Genomic DNA, 15,845 nt, shown 5'->3' on the forward strand with positions numbered 1-15,845 from the left:
CAGTGAAGAGAGCAGGGCCAGTGCTGCAGCGTGGGCAAGGCTTGTTAGTGAGAGGGATGGTTGGTAGGCAGCTTTGAAAGAGAAATTTTTCTGTTGGCTGACTGTGAGCTGAGGGTAGGAGTATTTTCTCCTATTCCCTAGTCAAAAGCAGGATGTGAGGTTGCCCACAGGGTTCTCCAGCTTGCTGACTTCTCTGGGGTGGCAGGGAAGCAGCAACATGCCTGGAAGGTGGAGATAAAAGTATCATTATTTAAATGCTCAGAATTGTGTTAGGCTGATGCCCTGTTGCTCTATGATGCCTCTTATCTTTGTAAATTGCCCTTTGGATTTTGGTATGTTGTCTCTGGTCTTCGTCCTGCCAGCTTTTGTGCCCTGTGTAGTTGCTCTGTGAGCCCACTGCAGCCGGTTTGGCGGTGGAGAGCCCTGTAGGGTAATGCTGGCTCAGGTGACCTGAGCTCAGCCCTCCTGGCTGCTCCCTACCTCTGTGCTCTGCCATGTAAAATGAGCACGGGGGAGATGAGACAAGGCATCCTTTTTCCTTGTAGCTAAGGGTTTCTAAATGCTCTGCGAACATCACTGAACTGTGTGTCACCTCTGGTGAGACAGCAAGCAAGAGACTCCACTGGGACGCTTGGCTCAGAACAGGTGGTGTGTGTAGGCAAAGAACAAGTTGGCGAGGAAAGATGTCAATTGTTTAATTCCCACATCTTGTTTAGCCAGAAGATAGGCAGTGGCTGGGCTTTACCTGCTTCTCTGAATTGCCCAACTGGCACATTTAGCCATGCTTATATTTGCCACCAAGTAAGACCACGCTGATGAATGCTTTTCAGACCCTGGAGCACCTGGTTAACAGCACAGTCCTGCTTTTGTTTTGTGTTGCCTTTGGCTCCTGGGTATCTGAACCCCTCAGAGCAGGTGCTGGCTGATGTTCACTGCGCATTCATGAATGATTTTATTCTCATCCCTTCATCACATTTCCTCTGTGTGCAGCTTTCAGAGGATGCTGTTTTCCTCACAACTGGGAAAGGATGCAATTTTAATGATTTGCTAAATGATACTATTTTTCAGGGACCTGCATCCCATGGGGCCCCTGCATGTGTGCCTCCCTGGAGGCAGGTCTTGTAGCCCGAGGCATGTAACTCTGGCAACTGAGGTGGATCCTAAATAAATAAAAAAAACCTAACAAACACAGCAAGAGGAGGATCAGCACTATTTCCTTGCATTGGCATATTGTCAAGCTTAATTTCATTACATGCTACGCTATGAAGAGAAAAGGCCTAATTTTTAATGAGGTGCCACAGCTCATTTCAGCAGCTTCCTTACCGTTTTACTCCTAGCAGGTTGGTCCCTCTTGAGTCCCCTGCCTTTTGGGGCAAGGATCACGTATGAGACCCTGTAGGTTTCTTTCTGCTCTTGTGCTGTGTCTGTGTTTGAGTTTGCACACGCGGGGACAGGGCACGGGAGGCTCTGTGGTCTCCCCAGGGCTGGGATGCTGCCTGCAAGCCAGACCACCATGGCTACAGCAGCAGCAGCAGCACGCCCTGAGGCCAGGAAGGTACGGCTCTCACCTTGGTGAGCAAACCTGTGAAGTTGCCAGCTTCAACAGCTCACTAAATGCTCTTGTTTTCTTAAAACATCTTTCTTTCAAGTCAAATGAAAAGTGGAGGAAACTTCATCTCTCTGTCCTACCATCCTGCAAAGCAGCTCTGCTCGCTGTGGCTCTGCAGGTATCTGGGGTGTTGGAAATGAGATAGAAAAGAACCTGCCAGTTGCTATGTTTGCCTGTGCTGTTCAGCCCGGCCCATTCCACTGCCAAAATCCAGCACCTGCCTGGCTCTTCCCAGCACCTGTATGGCCTCTGCTCTGCCCAGTTTGTATCAGCCCTTAATGCTCGGGGTTTTGTGACAGCCATTCATGCTGAGGCCAGACCCTTGCAGCACTGATTTTTTGGTTTTTTTTTTTATCTCTGTGGCATCTCTCATATGGTACATGGGGCCTGTGCCAGCTCCCTGGGAAAGGATGACTTGGTAACTTTTTCTCTAAGGGTATTACTGCAAGAGGAAGATTCAGTGACAGCTTGACGGTGTAATGTTTTATTTAAAGTGTTTATGTTTGAAAACTGGGGGAATGGCTGCTGTTTGCCTAAGTGGCAGAAAATTGTTTTATATTTAATTTGCCTCAGTGGCCCTTGTAATGCATTAAAATAAAATAAAAAGAAAGAAATTGTTCACAATAGTAATGTTAATAAAATCCAGTTGGCAGCACTGGCCTTAATTGTTAATCAAAATGATGCTGTAGCTGCAGTGAGGTAGCTGGGCTTGGGGAGCAGGGTGGTCTGGGCAGCCTGGGAGAGTGTGTAGAAGTGAGGGGAGGGCCAGTGCAGTGCTCCTGAACATGATTTATTTTACTAGAGCCTTTTCTCTAAATCAGTGGGTGAAGCAGTTGCAAGTTTTAGTGAGCTGAAGCATTCTTTAGTATGCAGCTGCTTCCTCAGTTAGATCTTTGCATATACAAAACTGTCTCAAGATTTAAAACCTAAAAATTTAGCAGTGTTGCTGGAAACAGAAAGCTTTGATAGATATCTCAGGTTGCTGTTTGCCACGGTGAAACTTGGTCCAGACACTTCATCCCAAGGCTGGCAGGGTGAGAGTCACTTAAAAGGCAAGGGGAGAAGATGTTTTGTTTCAGTGGCACTGAACTGGGACCGCCCATTTTGGAGCACTGAAAACTGATTTAATTCTGCAGAGCACAAAGGCAATGAAACACACAGAGGCAAATGTGCTGGGGATGAAGCACTTGGGGCAGCAGGGGACCCTGTCTCACCTGTGCATTGTCTCACACCTGCAGGGGAAGCCCCAGGGCAGAGCCCAGCAAACTGGGATCTCTTGCTCTTCCTTGGCTCCCCATAGAATGCCAGCTGGTTGTTCCTATTCCACGTGCAAGTCCCAGGACCTTGCTTTCTCCTTCCTGTTTTGCTCGTGTGTGCTGCTCTCATGTGCTGCTCCAGCCCTTTCTGCCAGCTCCTGCAGTAGGCTTGTGGGCTCCTTGGGGTTGTCCTGTCAGCTGGCACTGCTGGCACTCTGTCCAGTGCCAAGTGCAGAGGCCATGATCCACAGCACATCCCAAACTCTTGCATTAAGATTGAACCACAGTGAGACCCGTGGAGTGGGAGCTGAGCTGCCTTATTGACTGAGCTGAACTCATCTTCATATTACTCCATTTCCCCAAGGTCTAAAATGAATATTTTATCTAGTTCACAGGACTTTTGGGCAGCTTAGCTTGCAAGTTTTGTGAAGGGCAGGAGATGAGAGAGGTAACCTTAGCAAGATGTCCTTGAGTTCTCCCTTTGTATGCCCTCTGAACAAGGAACGGGATTAGCAGAAATGTAGCAGGTCAGGGCCCACCTGCTGCAAGAGGAAGGTGTTGAAGGCACAGCACGGGCTGCTTCATGCACTGAACAATAGGATTTGTTAGAAAAGGTTGTGCATTACCCACTGCTGTCTTTTGCTGTGTCTTTACAAGCACATATTCTTGCAACTAATAAAAGTGATAAAGGACTGCAGGTGGACTGTCCGCTTCAAATTTCCATGTCCTAGTTGTGTTTGGGGCTGTGGAGACAAGCCAAAAAGAATATAGTGTTCTCTTGGGTCCTATATCTGCAGAGAAATTACCCATGTTGTGATGTGCTTTGAGCACATGGGTAATTTCTCAGTGTTGGTAGAGACCAGGTTTTTGATGGGCAGCTGCACGCTCCCTTTGGCGCTGCTTTCTTTTGCCTCCTTGAGGGGCATTGTCCCTGCAGAGACCTGCCTCAGCCACCTCTGCAGTGCCACTGCAGGTCCCACAGCGCTGCCCCTGTCCCTGTGCATCCCCAGCATGGGAGTGAAGCAGTTGTGTGAGGCTGCCCCTGGGCTGCGAAGCTGTTTTGGCTGGGGAGATGATGCTTGCTTGGTCGTCCTGCCATGGTGGAGCTGAAGGGTTGACTTTGCAGTTCAGGCTCCAAGGCTGCCATGATTGGGCTGGGGCAGTGCTCTAACGTCTGACTGTCCCAGCATGGTCACTGATGACATTCGGCTAAAGCTGTAGAAAATTATCTGCTTTAACCTCTTCTTTTCAATTCTCCCACTTCACAAATTTTTCATCTTGTAAGCTGTAATATGATCTTTTTGAGGAGGTTTTGTTTAACAGCAGCAGAGAGAGAAAGCCCCTGTGCTGAAATCTGTATCAGACATTTTGTGGGCCTGTGAGGAAAAAAAAAGGACTATTTTTCTTGCCTTTATTGTTTTGGATAACTGCCCTGAAACAGCTAGGGCTTGGCTGGAAAAGTGCTTCTAACCAATGAAAGTGTCTTCAGAGGTTCTCTGAAAAAATCTTTCTGCAGGACAAAATTGGAAAAATAAAGCTTGCTTGCCTGCTGAGTGCCCTGAACAAAGTATTTGGTGCCAGAGAGTGTCATGCCCAGTAATGCCATGCTGTAACTTTGTGCCTTTCGGTACCAAGTAGGCAGTGAAAAGTGTAATGATTATGGAAGAGTGTATAAGAGCTGCAAAAAGCAGTGCAGCTCCTTGGGTAACTGGTCAGTTAGTCTCTGAGTACAGGAATCTGGATACAGTGGCAGTGCAAATAGGAGCCATCACATCCACACAATGAAATTGAAATAATTGTTTGCTTCCTATGCAGTTCCCTGTAGTCTTTTGAAATTGTAAAAAATAATGGTAAAGTATTGGAGTTAAAAACTGAATGGTGCAAGTGCTCACTGCCAAGTCCTGCTGTGTGTGATCATGCTGTATTTCCCAGATGCTGTAATATACATGTCATTTTTGGTGGATTTTTTTTTCTTTGTACCTTTCAATCAATCTTTGTGAGATTGATTCAGATCTGGTTGTGTGGTGTAGAGGGATGTAAGAAATAAAGATAATGCAGAATGTAAGAAAATAAAGAATGTAAGAAAGTAAAAATGTAAGAAAATAAAAACAGTGCAGCAGGTAATCTCACACCTAAGGAGTTGCAGCTGTACTAATCACCAAAGATTAGGAGCAGGCCTGCTCTTAATAGGCCACAGCTGTGTCCAATAAGAAGACGAGGGCTACAAAAGAATGGCTTAGCTGGGTGAGAAGGGAGTTGGAGTTTGTTGGTTGTGCTGTGATGACGAAGGAGTTAGTGCTGTGAGGAGCTGTCCATGAGGAATCACCAAGAAGGTATGGAACTTTTGCAATTAAGGTGACAACAAGTGTGGTAGGAATTATCAGCCACCAGGCTGCTGATGGAGTAGGCTGTGTTTGTTTCCTAACCTTCTGAAATGTCTCCATTTAGCTAAACTGTCTGTTTTATGCCTAAAGGTAGGAAACAGACTGTCACAGTGACCTTGAGGGGTTGGCAGGAGCATTGAGAAACAGATAGGGGCATAGCCCCATTTCTGGCCTAGGGATGCTCAGTTGCCACATCCCTGTTGGTGCTTCACTTGCAGAGCTGGCTCCTCTGTCAGGGCCAGGCAGGGGTGAGCACAGGGGTGTTTCTCTCATTGCTCAGGTGCTGGGTGGTGTTTATGCTGAGCTTGGGTTGGCAGCAGAAGGATGGATGCTCTGCAATGAGGTAACCCTCTCAAAAATTCTCTTGGAACAAATCTGAATGAACTTGGCATCTGTTTGTATCCTCCCTGTGTTTGGTTGTGCTGTGCCTTGGAATGCCACATTGTTGTGCCATGCCTGCTAGCTGAGTGGCCCCATGGGACATTTCAGGCTATTTCCAGTCTGTGCTGGGAAAACTGGACCACGCTGGCTGGGCAGCCCAAAAGAAATTTTGGCAAGGGCTGGGAAATCAGCATTCTATCAGGACTAACTGTGTATCTGTCAGGCCAGGCAATGATGAGATGAGGTCAAGTGAGGTCTGGCCTTGGAGAAGCTGCCCGAGCACCTATCAAAAGCTACCTTTGGCTGAGTGTGAAAGGATTTTAAGTGAGCAGTTGGACTGCTGGGTCAGGGCAGGTCCTTGAACAGACATACGTCTCATACTGCATGTTAGGCGAGCCACGAGGAGGTGGCTAACAGTGAAAGCAAACACTGTCCTTACAGCACAGGGTACAGGTGGAGTCACATCAGGTAATAGGAAAAGTCTGCTGGTCTGCCTGCATCCTTATAGCATTATTAAAAATTATGCATTGTAAATTATTAAAAGTTATGATTTGTAAATTATTTACTCATTAATTTTCTTGGGCCTAAAGCCTCATTTTCAGGAAAGACATGTTAGAGTTGAAAGGAAACATGGTGGGGCGATACAAATAATTGTGTGTGGCAGGTCTAATGTGAAATACAGGTTATGGCCACATTCTTCTCTCTGCTGCCGTTCAGCTGTTAATTGTGCATCACTGCCCTGGGTGGCTGGTAGCTTTGCTACCCTTTGTATCTGTGACTCAGAAGGGCTACCTGGGTGCTTCTGCCACCCCCGTGGGTTTGGATGCACCAGTCATGGCAGTAGGGTTCTCTTGCCCACTGCCAGCATCCTTGGGGCAGTGGGTCTCCATTGGCACTGAGGAATTGGAGGGGACAGTGTTCTGTGAGGACCTTGTGAGAGACATTTGATGTGTGCAAAGCTGAGCCCTTTAAATCTTGATGCCCTAGTTAACGGGGATTTAGTCCTTCCAACCTGTCACAGTCCATCTCATTTTTCCCCCTTCTTTCCTTTTAGTTAGAGGATTGAAATTGTCGCATTGAGCTTAAAGGGGATTGGAATGCTCTGTGTTTTTCTTCTGCTTTTTGCCCAATAGCTCCTAAGAGACATCATAAAGGATGGCCAAGAATGGATAAACAGGTATTAACACCACTGCAAGTGCTGAAGAAAAGGTGAGAAAACTCGCCCCACTCTGTTGTGCCTGCATTCATGCAGGGTATGAGCAGGGTGCTCGTCACCTCCTGGGCTGTGGCAGCTGCCCCACACGCTGGCATTGCTCTGTGTCTGCAGATGGCCTGGGGACAGGGGCATGGACTTGGGCACGCAGCTGGGCAGCACCAGCAGCTGCAGGAGGGGAGAGTGGTGATGGGAACTGGGTTTATGAAGGGATTCTTATTCTTCTGTGCCTCCTGTACCATAGAAGATGTGGAAGGCTCCCCAGTTCACCAGTGTACAAGAGGAACTTGCTCCTGCCAGTGGGCTGCATGTTCAGAAACCCCAGTACACAGTTCTGCACAGGTCCTTCATCTTGGCTTCAGCAGAATACAAGATCAAAACTTTTAGTGAAGAATCTTGACTTGTTTTTTTGGGGGGGGGACAGGAGGGAGGGGTATGGCTGGGTGGTGCTGGTTCACCCTTCAAGAATACTTGAAAGTGTTACGGAGTAGAAATACAGGGTGACCATTTGGATTCCCTAGTTTGTGTAGCAGTCAACCTAAGAACTTGGGAAATAATGCTGCACGTGGTATTTATTAAATGTCCAGGAAATTGCGAAACTAAGCCTTGTGACAGAGTCATAAAGACTAGGTAAATTTTGAGTATCCACAATACGTCATCATCAATTTTCTTGTCCAGCTTTCTGGTGGTACTTTTATAGTTCTGCTAGAAATACACCTCCCACTGCTGCACTTAATTTGCTGGCCCTGTGCTGAACTTAAAGTGGGGTCTTCACTATTCTCTGTGGCAAGGACAGCCATGAAACATGTTGCCAGAAGGTTATTTTGAATCATTAGAGGAAATGTGTATCTTTGTGGTCTTGCGTAGGTGAGTTGAATTTGAATGGCAAATACTTCCATTGAGGTCAGAATTTGCTTTAAATTTTCCGTTCAATATTTTTCTTCCCAAGGTAAATTCCTGTATCACTGTCCTATATTTGAAAGGGGTAAACTTAGATGCATTTTGATCAGTGCCTGTCAGTTGGGACCCATCTGAGTCAGATGCTGCCTATCCTGGGGTGGGCTCAGCAGCTGTGCAACCAGATCTGCACTGGGTTTGCCATGTGGGTGACTCCAGCCATTACCTGGAACTGCTTGGCAGGAGCTGGGTGAGGGTTAGCAGTGTACTGAGGTTTCAGGTGCAAAGGACATATGTGGTGAGAAGCTGTTCTCTATGAAAACTCCTTTTCCCTGCCCTAGGTGTAACTCTGTGTACCGGGGGAGTGCACAGCTCACAGCTGCATGTGTGTCTCTGTAGCAGGTTCTTTCTGTATGTGAGGGACTTGTTTAGGGCCCTTCTGTGAAGAGAGAGTGAGATAGGGAGGCTAGTTGAATAATTACACCATTAGGGGCTGCCACAAGCCTGCTTGGAGTTACCAGTTGCCTTGCCATCTTTTTTCAAGCAATTTGCATGTAAGAGTTGTGTGAGATCTCCCATTTATCTTGCTCCTATCCCAGACCTCACACAAGGCCTGTAGTATGCGTGCTTCCTGTTTATCTGCAGATCTCTTTGGCTGTCCAGGCTGCAGGCTCTTCTGTGCAAACATGAACAGAAAAGACAGCTTCTGTCCTGGGGTTTATAACCTCTGGACATGAGATAAAATTGGGGATAGAAGGCATCCTTTCCCCCATTCCCCTGATGGAGAGCTGAGATTAAGCCTTGAGCTCTGCTGAAAGGAAACAAAGCATTATTCAGAACTGCTCACCTCTGGTTATTAACTCTGATGAAAATACCAGTGAAGCCAAGACAGCTTGGATATTGTGTGCCAACACATATTCAATGAATTTGCTACTGGCTTCCAGTTACTACCCCAGAGACAATTAAAGCTTAGTCCTGTTCTAGCTGCTATTGTGACTGGCCATCCCTCATTACATTGTGCCTTGATAATATATTTGGACCACCTCCCCACCTGCTGTAATTTCTGTGACCAGTGGTGGGTTGGCACCTAAAACCACTTTGCCACATGTTGTATGTAACCTGAATGGGCTGGGACACCTTGGGAGAAACAAATTTGGCTTGTGTCTGGAGGGAACATTTTGGGAAATCCCCTCTTAGATTACCTCAGTTTCCTCAAATGCCAACTTGGGTTTTGGTGTGCATTTATTTCTGCATGTTCGTTTTGAGGGAAGAAGTAGCATTTGAGAATAAGCTGCTAGGGCACGAGACAGGTTAGAAAAAACTTCCTGGTGATGTGTAAATGTTAATCATTAAACCTGTTTCCACGTAGCACCATGACTTCCCGTAATGATTAACTTCCTCCCCAGGCTGTACTGGAGTAAATCTCAGGGTGTTTGCTGAGCTCTGGAAGCTGACTTCAGTTTCTCCCACCTCAGTCCAACTGCTGAATGGTGTTGAAGCGCTCCTTAACTGGCTGGGGTGATGAACAGCAGGGCTCCTTGGGGCTGATGGTGCTTCTTGGTTCTGAATTCTGCTTTTGAAGACTTATGTTCCCAACTTTATCAGGGTAACGTGAGGTTCCCCGTGTTACATTGTTTTCAATGCCAAATGACATCTGTAACCACGTGCTTAAACCAGTATTCTGTGTAAATTGCTTTTCTGAGTGGAAAATACACTGTAACGCTTTTAATCATTCTCTCTGCAGAAAAAAAAGTGTTCATCAGGGAATATGTTCCTGGAGTTTGCAGCATGCACTCATTTATTGTCTTGCTGCCCTATTCTTTGTGCAGACAGATAAAAACTGAGTGCTGGATGCTGAAATTCTTGTATGCCTGGTTGGTGGCACGTGGCACGAGTTGTCACAGGCACTACCATCTGACTGGGCATGTGGCCTTTTCCCCACAGGTTATTAATAGTCAAATGCAAGTACAGCAACATTGTCTACTTTTGTAGGAGCAGAATTTTACATGGGTGAATTTAGCTGGTTGTTCTCATTTTCCTTCAGATAGGAGTCTGAATGTCAGACATCTGCTGCTGCCACTGCTGACCCAGCTTTGTGCTGAGAAGGTGTACTTGGCTAGTTCAGGCTCCAGCAGTGTGGACAACATCAGCTGGAAGATGAAAAGTTACAAATGGCTGGCCAGGCCTTTACACCGTTGTTTTGGCTAGTGATATTGGGTCATATTGCCAATAATTCTGTAAAGCAGGCAGGGAAAACTTGGCAGTCTCAGTGTGGGGCCCCAGGGTACAGCCTGTACCTGGGCTGGGTAACCCATTCTGTGCTGGAGAGCACTTCTCCTGATTAGAGGGGTGAGGAGTAATGTTTCTAGGTCAGAAGCAATATGCCACCTCAAGGAAGCTTTTAACAAGCACAAGCAACTCAGCGTCCCTTGGTATGTCTGTCCTGTTTGACACAGACTTGCTGTTGCTTCTGGAATATCTGCCATGGTGCTATTGGGTAGTGGGACAGAATTGGTTCTGCAGAACTGGTTTTTCAGTGTGGCTCTGCAACGTAAGCAGAAATGGGCTCTTTGGACTTATTAAGGGAAAAGATGGCCAAAACAGACCAAAAGCCTGATGATCTAGAAGAAATACCTTTGCTCCTGAAAAGGGTGAGTAGAAAATCACCACCTGTTTGGTAGTGCCATCCAGACTCTCTACAGGCTGCGCTTCCAGAAGAACTATGTACAATTGTCCTGCCAGTTCAGTACCTCCAGTGTTACCAAAGAGTGTGTGAAAAACAACTGCATGGGAATGTCTCCGATGTTAGAGGGCAGCTCAGCTGTCTGTTCTCAGGACAGACAGCAAGTCTAGCAAGGAGGAAGGTATTTATACTGTGCTTTAGTAAGTGCTGACCTGAAAGAACTTGTCACTGTGCATTTCCCAAAAGCATGTTTTAAAACAACTCCATTAGCTTTAATGAAATGGATTTGGTACATTTCTGAGAGTGCGATGGTGTGATGGCAATGTTCTCCTTGATTTACTGAACTAGCTTTCTGAATTGGAGGAGTCTGCTTGGTGCTTCCTTGGGATGAGAAAGATGTATAAAGAATTTTGGAGTGCAGGACTTTTTTTTGTCTTTATTGTGTTCTCCTAGTATAGAGAAAATGTGGAAGTGTTAAAATATATTTAAAACAATTTCAATGCATTTTAAATATTTGAATGTTTTCTGAAGTGTAGATTCTTAATATTACCTTAAAATGATTGCAGCCTCCCTGCAGATGCTGACTGCTTCCTGTAGAAATGGCACCGTGGCTCCTGGAGCTTCTGGCTTGCTTTGGGAGGTACAAAAACCATCTGATAGCTCTTCCTTTCCCCTGTCCCATTAAATAGGTTGCCAATATAGGATGTAGTAAGCACAATTCTATGGTTTTATCTATATTTGTCTATATTGAGCTAGATTGGAACCAGCAGGAAAGATTATTTAAGGATGCTGGGGTTACAGAGTAGAATTCAATGTGACTGGGCTGGAGCTGGTTGCCCTTTAAAGATATGTGGTTTGGGAAGAGAGGATTGCTGTTAGAGAGGCCTGTCTGCTACTTCAGAGGTAATTTAACAGCATGCCTTCCATTCAGGCAAGGGAAATGCTATCAGTGGATTTTTTTCCTATTGTATTAAATGACCTGTCTGTATGTCATGGCCTAATTGTGTTACCCCAGAGAGCATTGGATAGAGGATGATTTTCCTTGGAAGTTTCCTTTGCTACATTAGAAGGGGACTGCTCCCATCTGATTCAGCTGCTAGGCAGCCACATTTCTCTCTGCTGGTCAATAAACAGAAACTGTGGTTTTATGCACCAGAAGCTGGGGTACTGGCTGCTGTAGTTATGACTTAATTGCTTCTGTCAGATTAGTTAGGGCTTGGATATTGCATCAAGCTAGGATCCATCTACTAGAGACGTACACATTGAAAGCAAATCCATATATCTACATTAAACAGATTTGTAGTGGCATCTGTTCTGCCCAATGGTTTTTACAGGGAAAACAGTCCACAGACAATAAGACTGGAACACTTCAATTGGTACTTTCAGTAATAAACATTTTTTGCATTGACAGGTCATGTGCACTTGACTCTTCAGAAATGTGGTAAGTGTTTAAGCATCTTCTTTTACAGATCAAGAGTCTGAAGGAGGCTCAGAAAGGTTAAAGTCTTGATTTACACTGATTGCTCAGGCTCCATTGACTTTCTCTTTGAATGTCTTTCCCGCTGGGCATTCAACTGACATCCCCTTCCTTGGAGCTTCACTGCATGTTTAAATAGCCATGGCTCTTCTGCAGGGAAGGCAGGGGTAACAAGGAAAATTCAAGTGAATATACCCTGCTGATGCACAGTGCCAGCATGCTTTGCCCCCTGTGGAGGATGCCTCTCCTCACTGGGTGTCTTTAGGAGGCAGCATTGAGAGTGCTCAGGTCTCTCTTTGCAGGTGGGACATCTTGCAATGCATGAGGTGAAATGGCTCAAATGAGGCAGACAGTAAGGAGCTGTCCAGGAATGGTTCATTGGCTCCTGCCTGACAGAGAGAAAATTCTCCCTGTGATTTGTGCTTACCTAGCTATGCAATTGAATTTTATCCTTGAACTTGGTTTTTGGTTCAGACAAAATCCCTCATGTGAAACACGTGCCATTTGCACAGGGTTCTTAATTAGAAGAATTCATCATAAACATGGGCCTCTTTCTCTTGTTATCATGTCAGGGGATAGAGATTAATCACGTCCTCAGAAATTCCTCAGAAACGTGTCTGTTGTTGTTTACTATTTCTACATCCTTTCAATCCTTGATGTCTGCTGAAAGATGAGGTTCCTTATGGTATTGCTGTGCTACCATTATTATGCTTTTAATTAGTTAATGAACTAGTGACTTTTGAGTTGAGGCAGTTTCCACAAAGCTTGCTATCTGTTGATCAGCAAATGCTTAAAACTTGCATATTCAAAAATATCTAGATCTGCAGGGATGAAAGGGGAAAAATCACAGCATGTTGAAATCCTTAACAGCTGCACTCTCATAAAACATCTATGTGCTTTTCTCCCATACTGCCACTAGAAAGGAAGGGATAGAGTGCAATAAAATAATTTGCTATGATAATTTAAAAATTAACAGCTTGGCCTGGGGTACATCTTGCATCCTGCTTTTTTCTCTCTGCCCTCCCTCAGGTGACCATTTTGGAAGAATTCAAAGAAGAGAAAGTCCATTGTCTGTGCAAAGTTCAGAGAATTAGAGGTTCAAAATGGCTTATTAGGTTGTTCTATGTGAAACCTAGTTTCCATCACCAGGGATTAATTGCTTACCTTCAGGTTTTGAAAGGTCTGTGTCTTTTGCAGAGAATAAAGCAAGAACATCTTGCAGGCTGCAAAGCACATCAGCCTCATTGAAATGTTTGCTGGGGGTGCAGCGGAGCCTTCCTCCTAAGCTAGGAACCATTGGACTACTGCAGAATTGATTTTGGTGGGTTTTTTAGCCAATAACCCCCATTTATCTCCTTGGGAAAATTTTCTTTTAGCTGGTTTGTCTCCTTTCTTCCTCTCCAGATGGATATCATGGTATTAACAGATGGCGAAGGAGAAACGTTTCCTTCCCTGACTAAAAAGGAAGTGTACGTATGGAAGCTGTCTCAGACATGAGTTTTGAGCCCTCTTCTGGCTTGGCAAAGACTTTGCCCTCAGCCCTGGAGCCTTGAGGGCCAGTGTGGCAGGCAGAGGCAGATGGGGAAGCCCACACAGGTGGCTTACAGGGGGAATGGAGTAAGTGTGTTTTGAGAAGGCCAGTGTTGTGGCAGGTGGGCTCACTCGTACTCTACTGGGCCAAATCTCACTCTGACTCTCTCAGTATGTCAAAGCTGGTATTTTCAGCTGTGTCTGTCCTTTAAGCATAACAGCTAGGTCAATGTTTTTAATGAAGACCTGCTCTTCAGTGGCTGCTGGAAGCAGTTAATTAAGTAAAATACTGTGGGTTTTACACTAGCAAGGCCTTTTGGGTGAAGGACTTGTGTAGCTCTGGAAGTAGATGTTTGATGAAGCCATTTTGTGCTTTGCAGTTTTCCCTTTAAGCTGAGATGGAAAGGGAGTGTTAATCATTTCTCAAGGGCGCTGCAAGACATGACTGCAGTCTTGTGAACATCACTGATTGCGTCCTCTAAAAGATCTTTCTGGGAGCACACAAATGGCAGAAATGGTAGACAAGTGTGATGGCTTGCTGAAAGTGAGAATATTTGATTTGAGAGCCTGCAGGCAAGCTCCTCTTGCTCTGAGAGGACACTAACCCCATATTTTGCTCTGCAGGTTAGGATAAGCAACTATGCCATTCTGCCAGATTTTGCCAGGTGCTGGTAGGGACACTGCTAAGGATGGTTGTGAAATGCAGGAGAAACTAGTCTTACCAAGACATCCCTCCATCTGTCTGCAAATGATGCCTGTTTCCTTGTCCCTGGGTACTGCCTCCCCTTTGGGCTGAGAGATAGGCACAGGCTGAGCCAGTGCAGTCCCATACCTGCAGATGTGGGCCCTGCTATGTCTAGAGACAGAGGTCATCTTCCAGTAGCTGGGCTGAGAAGATGTAGGGGATAGAATATATGAAAGTAAAGATAGTGTAGAAAGTAATCTTCCCCCTAAGGAGTTGCAGCTGGGCCAATTATCAAGGATTAGGAACAGGCCTGACTTTAACAGGCCACAGCTGTGACCAATGAGATGAAGGTGCTATAAAAGAGTGGGGTGGCTGGTTGAGAAGGGAACTGGAGTCACTTGGCTGCTTTGTGGAGAAGAAAGAGTCAGTGCTCTGAGGAGTGCCCATGAGAAACACCAAGAAGGTACGAAACTTTTGTGATAAGGAGACAACAGTATGGAACCCCTGCAATAAGATGACAGCAGAAGACACCGAGGGATGTTAGTATTTGGAAGGAGTGTTGGGGGAAACAGGAGAAGCAAAAACCAGGTTGTCTCTACCAGATGCCAGCTGTGGTCTCTGAGGAAACCTGTTTTTGCTCTGTTTTCATGATGTTTGTACTCAAGGTTAAAGCACTTGGGTGGAGGTGAAGACACCATTCTAGTAATGTTTTGCTTCAGGTGGGTTGACTGCAAAGAAAATTCCTGTTGTTAGCCTGGTATTAACATTGGGGTATGAGAGGGATGATGTGTGTTACTTGCCTGGTAACATGAAAGTATGCAATGAAGGGTAACATAGTCATTATTAATTAAAAGAAGTTGAGAGAGTTTTCCCCCACTTACTACTTCACACAGGTTAACACAATGCTCTGGGAAGAGCTTGAAGGGATGAATGTGTGTAGGAGAACAGAGGGTGGGGGTGGGTGCTTTTCCTATATATGGTTTTCCCACTTGCTGCTTCCTTACGAAATGTATCAGTCATTTGGAAATTGGTTCTGGCAATATTGCTCCATATGTTATAAGAGGAGGAGTCTGTTACGGGCATAACTGATGAGTGAGGGAGTAAGTGTAGGATCTTTCATCTGTGAAGATGTTACCAGCTTAGAGATGGTTGTTTGCTGGGGCAGTTGCTGCACCCCCAGCTCCAGCTGAGCGCTGAGTGGAGGACAGAGTAGAAAGGTGCCAGTTGCACTAGCAGCTCTCAGTTCAGCTCCAAGGACAGCTGGAGCAGCCTTGCTGGGAATATCCTGCAGTTTGAGCCACTGGCCTAAAAGGCTGCACAACTCAGGAAGAATATTAACCTGTAGATGGAAAAGTCTGACAGCCTCTGACTCAGAGCATCTAAGTGACGTGGGATGGGAAGAGCTTGCAGGGCGCCTGGCAGGATGGATAAAGAAAACTAATTTGGAGGGGAAGTACATTGCAAGTAGCAAGATAGGACCAGCTTTATATTCTTTTGCTTTTCCCTTGGGTCTAGATTGCAGAGAACAGCAGCTATTTAACATTCCTGTACATCTTCCTCACTTTCAGATGAGGAAAAAAGGAACAATTTTTTTTTTAGGAAACCAAAGATATGGCTACATTCACAGTTTCTGAACTGAGTTGTATGGGAGATTTGTGCATGTTATTTGTGTCTGTATATAGTGAAAGCCTTGAGGTTCTTGTTGCAGAGATATTTTTTTTTTCAGTACA

At 45.6% G+C, this 15,845-nt stretch overlaps 1 protein-coding gene across 2 annotated transcripts in view; it reads left to right on the plus strand.

Moving 5' to 3' along the window:
• The window catches only part of GALNT16 (polypeptide N-acetylgalactosaminyltransferase 16), a 75,425-nt gene that overhangs the window by 4,138 nt on the left and 55,442 nt on the right, over positions 1-15,845 (plus strand). The window contains exon 1 of one of the 2 annotated variants that reach the window (XM_058026350.1): positions 11,840-11,864. The exons of the other annotated variant lie outside the window; for it this stretch is intronic. The gene's annotated coding sequence lies outside the window, so the exon portion shown is untranslated. Of the gene's footprint in view, positions 1-11,839; positions 11,865-15,845 lie in introns of those variants that run through there. 2 annotated transcript variants of the gene reach the window in all.

Source organism: Melospiza georgiana, chromosome 6 (assembly GCF_028018845.1).
Source record: "Melospiza georgiana isolate bMelGeo1 chromosome 6, bMelGeo1.pri, whole genome shotgun sequence".
NCBI classification, from domain to species: Eukaryota; Metazoa; Chordata; class Aves; order Passeriformes; family Passerellidae; genus Melospiza; species Melospiza georgiana.